We start from the raw sequence: 12,638 nt of genomic DNA, 5'->3' as shown, positions 1-12,638 counted from the left end.
TTGTTGACCTAAAGCCTCTGTCTCTGAAAAGCAACAGGCACAGATAATCTCAGTACTTCTATGATCATCTACCATTTATATGATATAAAGATGTATCCAGATGATTATGTAGAGTACAGGACTTCATGTTCATAAAACATAACTAGCCTATTTACCTGGTTAGCTGTCACTAAATCACTATTCAAACCAACTAGCTGAGATTAAATATTTTCACGTCAAAGTAAATCTGTTCTTTAGCAAATGTTTAAGGAGAAGACAAAATAAAGAGGAATGTAGGACTCAAACCTTTGACTATAATATTTGACAAAATATTCCTGATTTGTACAATGTTGGTCGAACAGCAAGTTAACTACTAAAGATTCCTAAATAAATTTGTTTTAATTACACACTCCATCATTGAAGGGCATAATTTCATCATAACTTTCACATGACATGTCACTGTCAACTTGAAGTTCAATGACAAAAGAGGGTCACTTGAAAGCCACTTAAATGGCCTCAGTGTCTATTTTTTCCTTCTTTGAGTCCACAGATACTCAGTGTTTAGCTCTCACTAGAAGCGAGAACATGCAATATTTGGCTTTCAAGGGTGGAGGGTGGAAGGAGGATGAGCATTGAAAAACTGCTTATCGGGTATCATGCCGATTACCAGGGTGACAAAATTATCTGTACACTGTACCTCCGCAAGATAAAGTTTACCTGTGTACCAAACCTGCATATGTACCCCTTGAACATACAATAAAAGTTGTAAGGAAAAAAAAATGTGAGTCACAAAAGAATAAAATTTTAAAATGTTCAATAAGTACCTAAAAACTATGCCACTTCAATAGTAATTAAAGAAATGACAATACTAACAGAAAGTAACAAAATACATAATGGGTTTTGACAAGTTTATCTAGAAATAAATAGGATCAGTGTAACATTATTGCTATTCATCTCTAAGCCAATAAAATTCATCCATACAGTATGATTGAGTGGAAAGAAAATCAATAGATAGTGTGAGAAACATGGTTTACTTCTGTCACTACTGCCACTCTAACTTCGTTACTTTGGGCAAAGTATTTTACCTCTATGTACCACATCTGTAAATGAGAACACTATTGATAATTTGCCAGAGCATTTGTGATAATTAAATGAGATAATTCCATATTTAGAAGTACTTCTTGAGATTTGGTATCCTAGAGAAATGTAAGATATTACATAATGTTACAATGGAAAAAACCTTAAACATAAAATAAAAAGATATGTGTTTGGGTCCGAACACTGCCACTTAGTGTCCAGACATGTTCTCTTGAAAAAGTGATTAAAGTACAGACAAATGAAGGAATGAACTGCATCCACCACAATTAAGTGAATCACATTGTACCAGGCATTTTAATAGGCACTCTTGATATAGAAGTGAATTAGAAATAGTCTCATTTCCACAAGGAGCTGATACTTAAGGGTGGACAATTTACAAATAAAGACACCACCCTAATTCATTAGAATAAATCCTATGTTATAATTCAACATTGGATACCACAAAGGTATGGTAGATGCATACCTCACCTATTCTGGATATGAATGGGCCAAAAGGCTTCCTAGAAAAAGTGAATCCTAATCTGGATATAAAAGAGCAAAAGTATGTAACCAAGGAAAGCAGATGAGGAAAAAGATATTTCAAGCAGAATTAAGTGACCATTAATAAAAATAGGAGGAATAAATATTTGCTTAGCAGCATGCATTTCAACGTATTGTTTTGGGGTGCTAATCAGGTACGTAACTTGTTCAAGATCATAAGATACTAAATGAAAACTCGGGATTCTGATTCATGATCTTAATTGTGACACTAAGTATGCTACTTTGTGATGCCAGTTTTTTATTTAACTTTAATCTTAGCTTTTTTCAGTGGCAGTACATGTAACTCTACATTATTTTGAAAGGATGTCGTAATATTTAATATTGGACATTTACCATAAATTATTTAGTCTTTTTATATAGTCAGCCACTTAAGTCACTTCCAATTTTTATAACAAAGAATGCCACAGGGAAAAAATGTATTCACTAAATATTAGCTGAGTACCTACTATTTGCTAGGTACTGTGCAGTGTTGAGAATACAGTGGTGAATAAGACAGACATGACTGTTTATGTAGCTTGTAGTCTATTAAAAGGAAATAGACCAAAAAACGCTACTAAATAATTGAATGAACGTATGACAGTGCGAACAGCATTATAAAGGAAATCATAAATCTTGTATAAGTCACTTTAAGTGTATTTCAGTAAATTTTAGTAAATTTACTGAGTTGTTCAAATATCACCTCAATTTTTAGAAATTTTTCACCATCCCAATAAGATCCCTTATGACTATTCACAGATAACCTTCATTTCCATACCCAAGTCAGGCATTTCAGATAAATTAAATTATACAACGTGCAGCCTTTTGAACCTGCCTTCCTGGATTTGACATAAGGTTTTAGATGTTTGTTTATGTTGTAGTGTATGGCAATATTTACTTTCTTTTTATTTTGATAATATTGTGTGGCTGTATCACATGTTGTTTATATATTTACTTGTTGATGCACAATTGGGGTACTCCACCTTTTGGTTACCATGAACAATACTGTTATGAACATTTGCATACAGGCTTTTTTGTGTGGACATATGTTCTAAATTATTTTGAGTATATGCCTAGGAATGGAATTCCTGAGTTGTGTGGTAACTTTGTGCTTCTTTTGTGGAATTGTTTTTCAAAGTGGCTACACCATTCTAGATTACTACCAGCAAACACAATATCTGTCTATTTTAATATAGCCATCCTAATAGTTGTGAAGTGGTAGGTATCTCATTGTAGCTTTCATTTGTATTTCCTTGATAGCTAATGAATTTCAGTATCTTTTTCATGTGTTTGGCCATTTGTATGTTCTCTCTGAAGAAATGTTTATTCCATTTATTTATTTACCATATGATTATGTTGTATTATTTATCTAATCTAAAACAATAAGGTGTATGATTTCTGAATAGTTTCTTCCATTCTGTAAGTTTCACTTTTTTGATGGTGTCTTTTATAGTACAAAAGGTATTTAATTTTGATAAAGTTCAATTAATTTTTTTGTCACTTGTGCTTTTGGGTCCTAGGCTTTTCTGTACTGAGTGGCTTTTGGATATGACTTCAATGTTCTTACTTGTAAATGGTCTGTTCAGGTTTGGAATTTTTTCATGATTTAATCATGGTAGGTTGTATGTGTCTAGAACTTTATGCATTTCTTATAGATTTTCCAATTCACTGGCAGATAGGTGCTCATGGTAACCACTAATGATCCTTTGAATTTCTGCAGCATCAGCTCTATTACCTTTTTCTCTCCTTTATATTTTGGTCATTTTCTTAGCCTGCCTAAAATTTTATTAATTTTATCTTTTCTAAAAAACAACTTTTTTTTCCATTGATCTTTTGTTTTTCTGTTCTACTGCAATCTTTATTTTCTTTTACTAATTTTGGGTTTGGTTTGCTCTTCCTTTTCCTGTTCTTCAATATGCCTAATTCGATTATTTATTTAAAGTCTTTTTTTCCTCTATTGATGTAGGCCCTTATAGCTATATATTTCCCTTTTAGTGCTGTTTTCACTGTATCCCATAGGTTCTGGTATGTTGTGCTTACATTATGTTTTTAAGAATTTTTTTCAATTTGCTTTTTATTTTCTTCATTGACCCCCGGTCCTTCAGGAGTATATTTAATTTCCGTATGTTTATATAGTTTCCAAAATCCTTCTTTTTATTGATCTCTAGTTTTATACCCTTTTGTCAGAGAAGATAGCTAATATTATTTCAACTTTTTGAAAGTTTGAAGTCTTGTTTTGTGACCTAACCTATGGTTTATCCTTGAGAATAATCTGTGTGCTAAGGAAAATAATGTGTATTCTGCAGTTCTTGAATAAAGTGTTCTGTAAATATCTATTAGGTCTATTTGGTTTATAGAATACATTAGGTTTGATGTTTCTTTGTTGATTTTCTGCCTGGAAGATCTATTCAATGATGAAAGTGGGGTTTGGAGTCTCCAGCTATTATTGTATCGGGGCCTATCTCTTTAGCTCTACTAACATTTTATGTATATATCAGAGTGCTCCAGTGTTGAGTGCATATATATCTAAAATTGTTATATCCTCTTGCTGAATTGACCCCTTTTTCATTACATAATGACCTTCTTTGTCTCTTATAGTGTTTGTCTTGAAGTCTATTTTGTCTGATATAAGTATAGCTACTCCTGCTCTTTTTTGGTTTCTGTTGCCATGGAATATGTTTTTTCCATTCCTTTATTTTTAGACCATGTTTGTCTTCATAGGTGAAATGTGTTTCCTGTAGTCAACGGAACATTGCATCTTCTTTTGTTTGTTTTTTAATTCATTCAGTCACTATATGTCTTTTGGAGAGTTTAGTTCATTTTCAATCTATGTCACTGACAAGTAAATACTTACCTCTGCCATTTTGTTATTTGTTTTTTGTTTCGTGTTCTTCTCTTCCTTCTTTGCTTCCTTCTTGTCTTCCTTTTAGTAAAGATGATTTTCTGTGGTGGTATGATTTAATTTCTTTTTATTTTTTGTGCATCCATGGTTCTAATATTTGATTATGTGTTCCTATGTGAAATATAATTAGTGATTTAGTTTAACATATACACAGGAAACATTTGTTCAGTTGTATCTTTGTATGTTTGTGTTGGAGAAAAAATAGTTCTGTGATAAAATAATCATGTGGGATGCTGGGCTAAAGCTAAACAGTTCTCTTTACTGAAGAACTACTGAGAGTCTTTACTGTGATTGGAAATTCCCCATAAGAAGAGAAGCAGTGTTTTGCAAAGGTTCTTGCCCACGGAACCCTTTCTTGTGAATTATGAAATACATTTTGCAATGGTTTGGCTTACTCTGTGGAAGGTTAGCCTTTATCAGACTCTTAATTATTATTCCCTCAACAACTCTCAATTGGTTTTCTGTGTGCCTCTTTCATACCTAATTATGAGGTAAGTTATGAGGTACGCAAAGCAAGAAATACAAACAACTACCAGGTTTTGAGGGCAATTTAACCTCAGTTGTGATTTTTATTCAATTGACCTCTAAGGAAAGTCATTATTTTTCTTGATTTATGTGGATATATGTGCATACACTGGTAGTTTGTTAAAAATGAAACTTTTTCAGGGCCATGAAAAGCCACGGAATCTTCATTTTGCTAAATTGCACAAGTAATTCTTAGGGAAAAAATTGAGTATTACCTTGTGGTTTATAAAGAGGGGAAATTATGAAATTATTGTGGTTTGTTTTGCATTTCAGAAAGCTTTAGAGAACTTAATTTTGGCCAAAATGTCTGTTGTCCATGGCACTGCCAATATTGCATCATCAGAGAAATTATCTAGTTGTTGCTACATTTTGTCTTTAAAAGGTTGCAGTGTAGTTAACTAACCACCTAAGTATTATTTATAGCCTTATCCATTTTCTTAGTGCCCCCTGTACTCAGTTTGCATATGCTGGTGTAACTTGTTTACAGGGAAGAACTGCGGCATTGAACTAGAATATCCAAAAGTGCCAGCATCACTGCTAGGCAATATTTTAGTGAAGATTCTTTTTATGTGAGTTTTTTTGGATGCCACAACACATTCAAATACCTGGACCATGAGAATTATAATTAAAAATGTTTTTCAGAATGTTCATATTCTTTGAGATAGAGTTGCTTATTAGAGATAATATATGAGTCGGTGGTAGACAAGCAGCACATCCAAAATAATGGAGAAAGGCCAAATTTAAGTGGGTATAGAAAACAGGTAAGAAAGTGGCAATATAGCATATAGGATTCTTTAGATTATTTCAATCATGATTGAGAAAGTTCTGTTGTATTTAAATCAGTATTGATCGTTCTCTGTTTAAAATAAAATCAACTATCAAGTATCTTATGTGAACTGTTATAGTGTCATGTAGGAATATTAATATTTTGACTAACAGACTAACCTCTGCACCAAGAGACATGGTGCAATTTATCTACTGGTGTCCATTTGTGCCCAGAAAAACTTTTCCAGGTTGTTGAATTACCTTTTCAACTCTTCAATGAGTAAAAAATTAGTGATACTTTAAATCTAAGATTGAGGCAGGATATGTTGTTAAGAATATGGTCCTTTTTCAAAATTAGCACAATGAAGAGTAGTTTACATTTAGTTACACAAACCATACTGAGACTAGCACCAGAAAGTCTGAATCCCAGCAGAAAATTTCTACAAATTTGTCTTGAAAAGAAGCATTTAAATTTTAGCATAAAACTGTATTTTGAAAGAGAGAGACACAAAAATCTTCATTCACAGTTGTACGCAAATGGAAAGATGCCAATCTTTGAGGCACAAATTTCCACAGTGGGGATCACATCTCAGTTACCCTAAGGTAAAGCATTTAGCCTACTGTGATATTATGATAAAAATTCCATAATCCTGAATAAAGGCAATTGAAATGATTTCAGTTTTTAAACCATGAGTTATTCTTGCTTGTCACATTGTATGATGTAACAAAATTTTATAAAGCTAAATGGGATGCAAACATATCACCCATTTGCAAAAGAGATAACTCCATTTATGTTACATATATTTTGTAACAAGATTTAATTAAAAATAGAACAAACACAATTATGTTCTTCCAACTAGCCAGTGGAATGTTTCTCTTATGTACACAACATGAAGAAAGTTACTGAAAGGACAAAGAAGAGATAAGAAGTAGGCTCCTCTTTCTGCTCTTTCTGATCCTCTGACAGCATATACAGCTCTTTCAACAAATATTTACTAAGTACCTACTATGTGTCAATCCAGAGAGAGAGAGAGAGAAAGAGAGAGAGAGAATGAGAGAGAGAGAGAGAGAATGAGAGAGAGAGAATGAGAGAGAGAGAGAAAGTGAGAGAGAGTTGTTGAAGGTACAAACACAAATCAGGCAAACTGCCTGCCTTCAATGAGCACATTATCTGGCTTGTGAGACAGAAAAGCAGAGATAGAAAAAAATAACAGCACTAGGATAAAGAAATGTATAAAAGGATAGAGAAACAGAGGATAATAATCAGCTCAGCTAAGGGAACTCAAGGAAGGTTTACAGAATGAAGAATCTTTGAATTGTGCTTCTAAAATGAATAAGATTTAATTGAATAAGACCAACAGAATCAAATTGTGAAAAAGTACAATAATATAAAAAGCAAATAAAAATGAAAGCAACGTACACTCCCATTTTTCTCTGGCTTGTGCCTCCTTCCTGAATTCTAGATTATATATACACATATATATATACACACATATATATATATGTGTATATATATACACACACGCACACATACACACATACATACAGCTGTTTACTTGTCATCACCATTGGAAGGTCTAATAAGTATCTCCTGATCTTTTCCCTTACCATACTCACTCCTCTGCAGTCTTCCCCATTTCATTATATGGCACTGTCGTTCACCCAATTGCTCAGATGAAAACACTTTGGAATCATCCTTGACGCTTAACTCTCATCTCACATTTAATCCATCAGCAAATTATCTAAGTGCTATTTTCACAATATATCCAGCATCTGGGCACTTCTCACTATCCTTACTGCTGACTTTACCCAATCTGAATTATTCTCTTCATTTTTATGGATACTATCTTGATCCAAACCATAATTTTCTCTCCTCTAGATTACTCCCTAGATAACTACATTCTAACTGATCTCTCTGATTTTACCTTTGTCATTTTCTACAGTCTGAAGCCTATTGCCTACAATCATGTTAAATGGTAAGTCCTTTCAGTTTTCTGTTCAATCCCCTCCTAATGCCTTTTTATACACTACAGAGTAAAAGCCAAACATATGATGACTTACAAGTCCCTGCACAATATTGTCCCCCATTCTTATCACATTTCTAATACTCTTCCCCAAGTTAACTCTGATTCTGGTACTGTGGATCCTTCATTCTCCTGGGAACTCCTGCGTTGAGAATTTTGCACTCTTTGCTCTCTCAACCTGCAAGGTATTTTCCCAAGTATCTGCATGGATCACTCCCCTCAGGTCTATTGTGTCATTGCTCAAAAGTCATCACTTCAAAGACAGTTCTATATAATGTGGGGCCCACTCACCTTCACTTTGTACCTTCCTTACCTTGCATCATTTTCATAGAACTTATCACTTATCTACATCTTATTACATATTACTTTTTATTGGCTGTCTCCTACTCCAGACCATAAGCTAAATTAAGGTAGATAATTTTTCTCTTAAGTATTTCTGAGAGAAGAGAGAAATCCGGGTTGAATATTTTCTAAGTGAATGAAAAAAATGTATACAGAGAGTAACAAAATATCTCCCTCATACCTTACATATGTGTAAATCACAGTTTTATGTAAAGTTTTATAAATTAAAATAGAAGAATATGTTTGTTACAATGAAATAGTAAAGAATTCCTTAAGTTAGATGCAAGACATACAAACCATGAATGACAATATTGATAAAATTAATTGCATTTAAATAAATAATTTCCAGGATAAAAAAATTTTAAAATAAAATAAAATAGTAGTTATAGGGGGAAGAAGATATTTATAATAGATATAATGCACAAAAGTAATATCCATGATATAAAATTATTATAGCTCATTTTTTACAAAGATAAACAATGTGGTAGAAAAATGGGCCATAAATATGCAGATAAGATCCATAAGAAGAAAATATATAGCCAATTTAAGCTCTATAAGGACAGGGCTATTATCCATTTTCTTGATTTTTTTATTTCTAATACTCAATTCATTTCCTAACACTTAGCATTCAGACACAAATTCTTTGTCAAAATTTATTTAATGTAAAAAATAAGTACATAAAAAACGTAAAAAGATGCTCAACATTACTAGTAATCAGGAAAGCACAAATTAAGCAACTCAGATACAATTTCACATTCATTATGTTTGCAAAAATTATAAGTGTGATGACATCACATGCCAGCCAGTAGATGGATAAACTGTAATCATAAATAATAAATAATAAACATTTATTATAGGCAGAAGTGTAAACCAAATTAGTTTGAATAGCAAATGGGTAGTACCTTAAAATGTTAATAATATAAATGTAAAACCTTTCTCCCCAGTAAAACTACTTCTAGGTTTTAGCTGCAGCAGGGAAATCCTTACATATGTTTACAAGGAGACATGTGCAAAGGCATTTATTGAAGCACTGTTATTAATAATGAAAAAGTAGAAATACCAAATGGTCTCCAAGAGGGGTTATTGATAAAGAGAACAGTGTATTCATATATCAGTTTAAAAGAGTGAAATAGACTTAAAATATATCTAAATTCTTCAATTTCAAAGCGTAATGAGGGATGGAAGCATCTTCTCAAAGTGTAATTAGAGGTCCTCTCCTTTCCTAATAATTCACGAATCGAAAAAAAAAAGAAAGTGTCACTTCTGCCTAAAGAAAATCACTGTAACAAAGCAAAACAAAACAAAAAAATTCTTACAACAAAGATATGAAATTATAACATTTATTGAATACATCAAAGTTGAAGTAATGACAAAAGAAATCAGAGTTAGGACATGAACACTGGCTCACCCACTGGCAGAATAAAGAAACATCAAGTGTATACAAATAGGAAAGAAGAAGTCAGTTAAAGATTGTAACACATTGCTAAAAGAAGAGTATAGGCTAGTGTGCAGGTACAGAACTCCTGTGAGCCTCAGACACAAAAGGGCTGCTACCACAGACAGGATCTTCTCCACCAACTTCCACCTGGTTGTTAAAGATTGGGGGAAAAAGCAGGAGACTGAAGAAAGCTTTCCTTGGTGGTACAAGCCTGAAAGAGTATATTGTGTAAAAAGCATGAAGCTCTTCTCTAATCCTTATGCCCTACAGAAAAACATATCATCTGTAAATATCCGTGGTAGGGGCAGTAAGTCTAATTCTTCCAAGGTCAGGAGTGAAGAATCACTGTAGCTGGCAAAGGTAAAAAAAAAAAAAAAAAATTCTCTGTCCCGAGAAGATTACTGGAAATCAGTCATGAGCCTAGACAAGTATGTTCTGCTGCAGTGATGGGGCAAGAAGCCCTTGGCTCTACAAGAGTCACCAAAGATACAAGGTAGAATTTGAGGTGGAAAGACAGTGGAAGAGAACGACCACAGAAAAGGATAAATGCCTGTGAAAGAATGGGGCTTTGGCATCTAAAAGAGATTCTCCCCGTCTTCACTACTTAGCTTATAAGCACAAAATTACAAGAAACAACAGTTTACTGATGGGGGTAAGGGGCAAGACAATGGAAAGAGACCTCCTCCATGGTGCAGAGGTAGAGGGAACATTGAAACCTGAGGATGAAGTAAGAACATTAAGACAGCCCTCTTGTTTAAGCACAAAATAATTCTACTGTACAAATAGAAAAAAGTGATAAGAATTACAGCAGAGTTTTCATCAGAAATTATGTAAGCTAGAAGACAATTCAGCAATGCCTTTAATGTACTGAACAAAAATAAATGGCCAATCCAAAAGTCGATTGAGTGAAAATAATTTTCAAACATGTGGTCGTATGATTTCTGACAAACTAAAGCTAAAGGTATCATTGCCAGCAAAGCTGAACCACAATACACCTTTTAAAAACCGGGGCCTATCATGGGGAGGGGGGAGGGGGGAGGGGGGAGGGATTGCATTGGGAGTTATACCTGATGTAAATGACGAGTTGATGGGTGCTGACGAGTTGATGGGTGCAGCACAGCAACATGGCACAAGTATACATATGTAACAAACCTGCACGTTATGCACGTGTACCCTGGAACTTAAAGTATAATAATAATAATAATTTTAAAAAAAAGGAATTATCTTCCACCCAAAAGAAAAAAAAAATAAAAAATAAAAAATAAAAAATAAAAAATAAAAATAAAAAGTGTTTCAGGCTGAAAGAATATAATGCCATTCAGAAACCTGAATTCACACAAAAAATTGAAGATATCCAAAAATGGCTAAAAGTAGATCTAGAGGATTCTGGTTTTTTAACTTCTAATTTACAATGGCTCTAAAAGAAAATTGACTTTCTAAAGCAAAAAGTAGTAGCAATTATGTTGTAGGTTTTTAACATATATCTGAGCAAAATGTATGACAACAACATTAAAAGAGATAGAAATTGTAATGATAATGAAGTTTTTACACTGTACATGAAGTGATACTATATTATTTGATGGTAGATGGTGATCAATTAGAGACACACATTACAAACCTTAAGGCAACCACTAAATTTTTAAAGATACATAGTTATTAAATAAGTGTTTATATTTATTTTAATTAATACAATGTAATTAACAATGTTGTATAATAAGTCTATGACTTAAAAATTAATTATCCATGAGAACTTCCCAACCTTGTTAGGCCAGCATTCAAATTCAGGAAAAGCAGAGCACCCCATAAGATACTCTGTGAGAAGATCATCCACAAGACCCATAATCATCAGATTCTCCAAGGTTAAAATGAAAGAAAAAATGTTAAGGGCGACCATAGAGAAAGGCCAGGTAACCTACAAAGGACATCAGACTAACAGCGGACCTCTCAGCAGAAATCCTGCAAACTAGAAGAGACTGGGGACTAATATTTAACATTCTTTAAAAAAAAACAAACAAACAAACAAAAAAAAAACAATTCCAACCCAGAGTTTCATATCTGGCCAAACTAAGGGAAGGAGAAATAAGATCTTTTTCACACAAGCAAAAGCTGAGAAAAGTTGTTACCTCTAGACCTGCCTTACAAGAGTTCCTGAAGTGAGCACTAAATATTGAAAGAAAAAAAAACAAAAAAACAAAAAAAACCCACTACCACTCACCACAAAAAGACACTTCATTACACAGAGCAGTGACACTATGAAGCAACCCCATAAACAAGTCAACAAAATAACCAGCTAGTATCATGAAGACAGGATCAAATCCACACATATCAATACTAACTTTAAATGTAACTGGGCTGAATGTGCCAATTAAAAGACACACAGAGTGGCCAGCTGGATAAAGAACCAAGACACATTTGTACACTCTCTGCACGAGCCCCATCTTACATGCAATGACATACATAGGCTCAAAATAAAGGGATGGAGGAAAATGTACCAAGCAAATGGAAAACAGAAAAAAGCAGGGATTGCAATCCTAGTTTGTCACAAAACAGACTTTAAACCAACAAGGAAAAAAAAGACAAAGGAGGGCAGTACATAATGGTAAAGGGATCAATTCAACAAGAAGAGCTAACTATCCTAAATATATATATGAACCCAACACAGGAGCACCCAGATTCATAAAGAAAGTTTCTAGAGACCTTCAAAGTGACTCAGACCCCCAAACAATAATAGTGGGAGACTTTAACACCCCACTGACAATATTAGACAGATCACTGGGACAGAAAATTAACAAAGATATTCAGGACCTGAACTCAGCTCTAAATTAAATGGTCCTGATAGATATCGTCAGAACTCTCCCCGCAAAAGCATCAGAATATACATTCTTCTCATCACCACATGGCACTTTTACTCTAAAATTGGTCACATAATCAAAACTAAAACACTACTCAGAAAATGCAAAAGAACTGAAATCCTAACAGTTTCTTGGACCACAGCACAATCAAATTAGAACTTAATACTAAGAAATTCACTCAAAAACATACATGGAAA

The sequence above is a fragment of the Macaca thibetana genome, chromosome X (genome assembly GCF_024542745.1).
Source record: "Macaca thibetana thibetana isolate TM-01 chromosome X, ASM2454274v1, whole genome shotgun sequence".
Taxonomy (NCBI): Eukaryota; Metazoa; Chordata; class Mammalia; order Primates; family Cercopithecidae; genus Macaca; species Macaca thibetana.
This window is presented reverse-complemented; position numbering follows the sequence as displayed.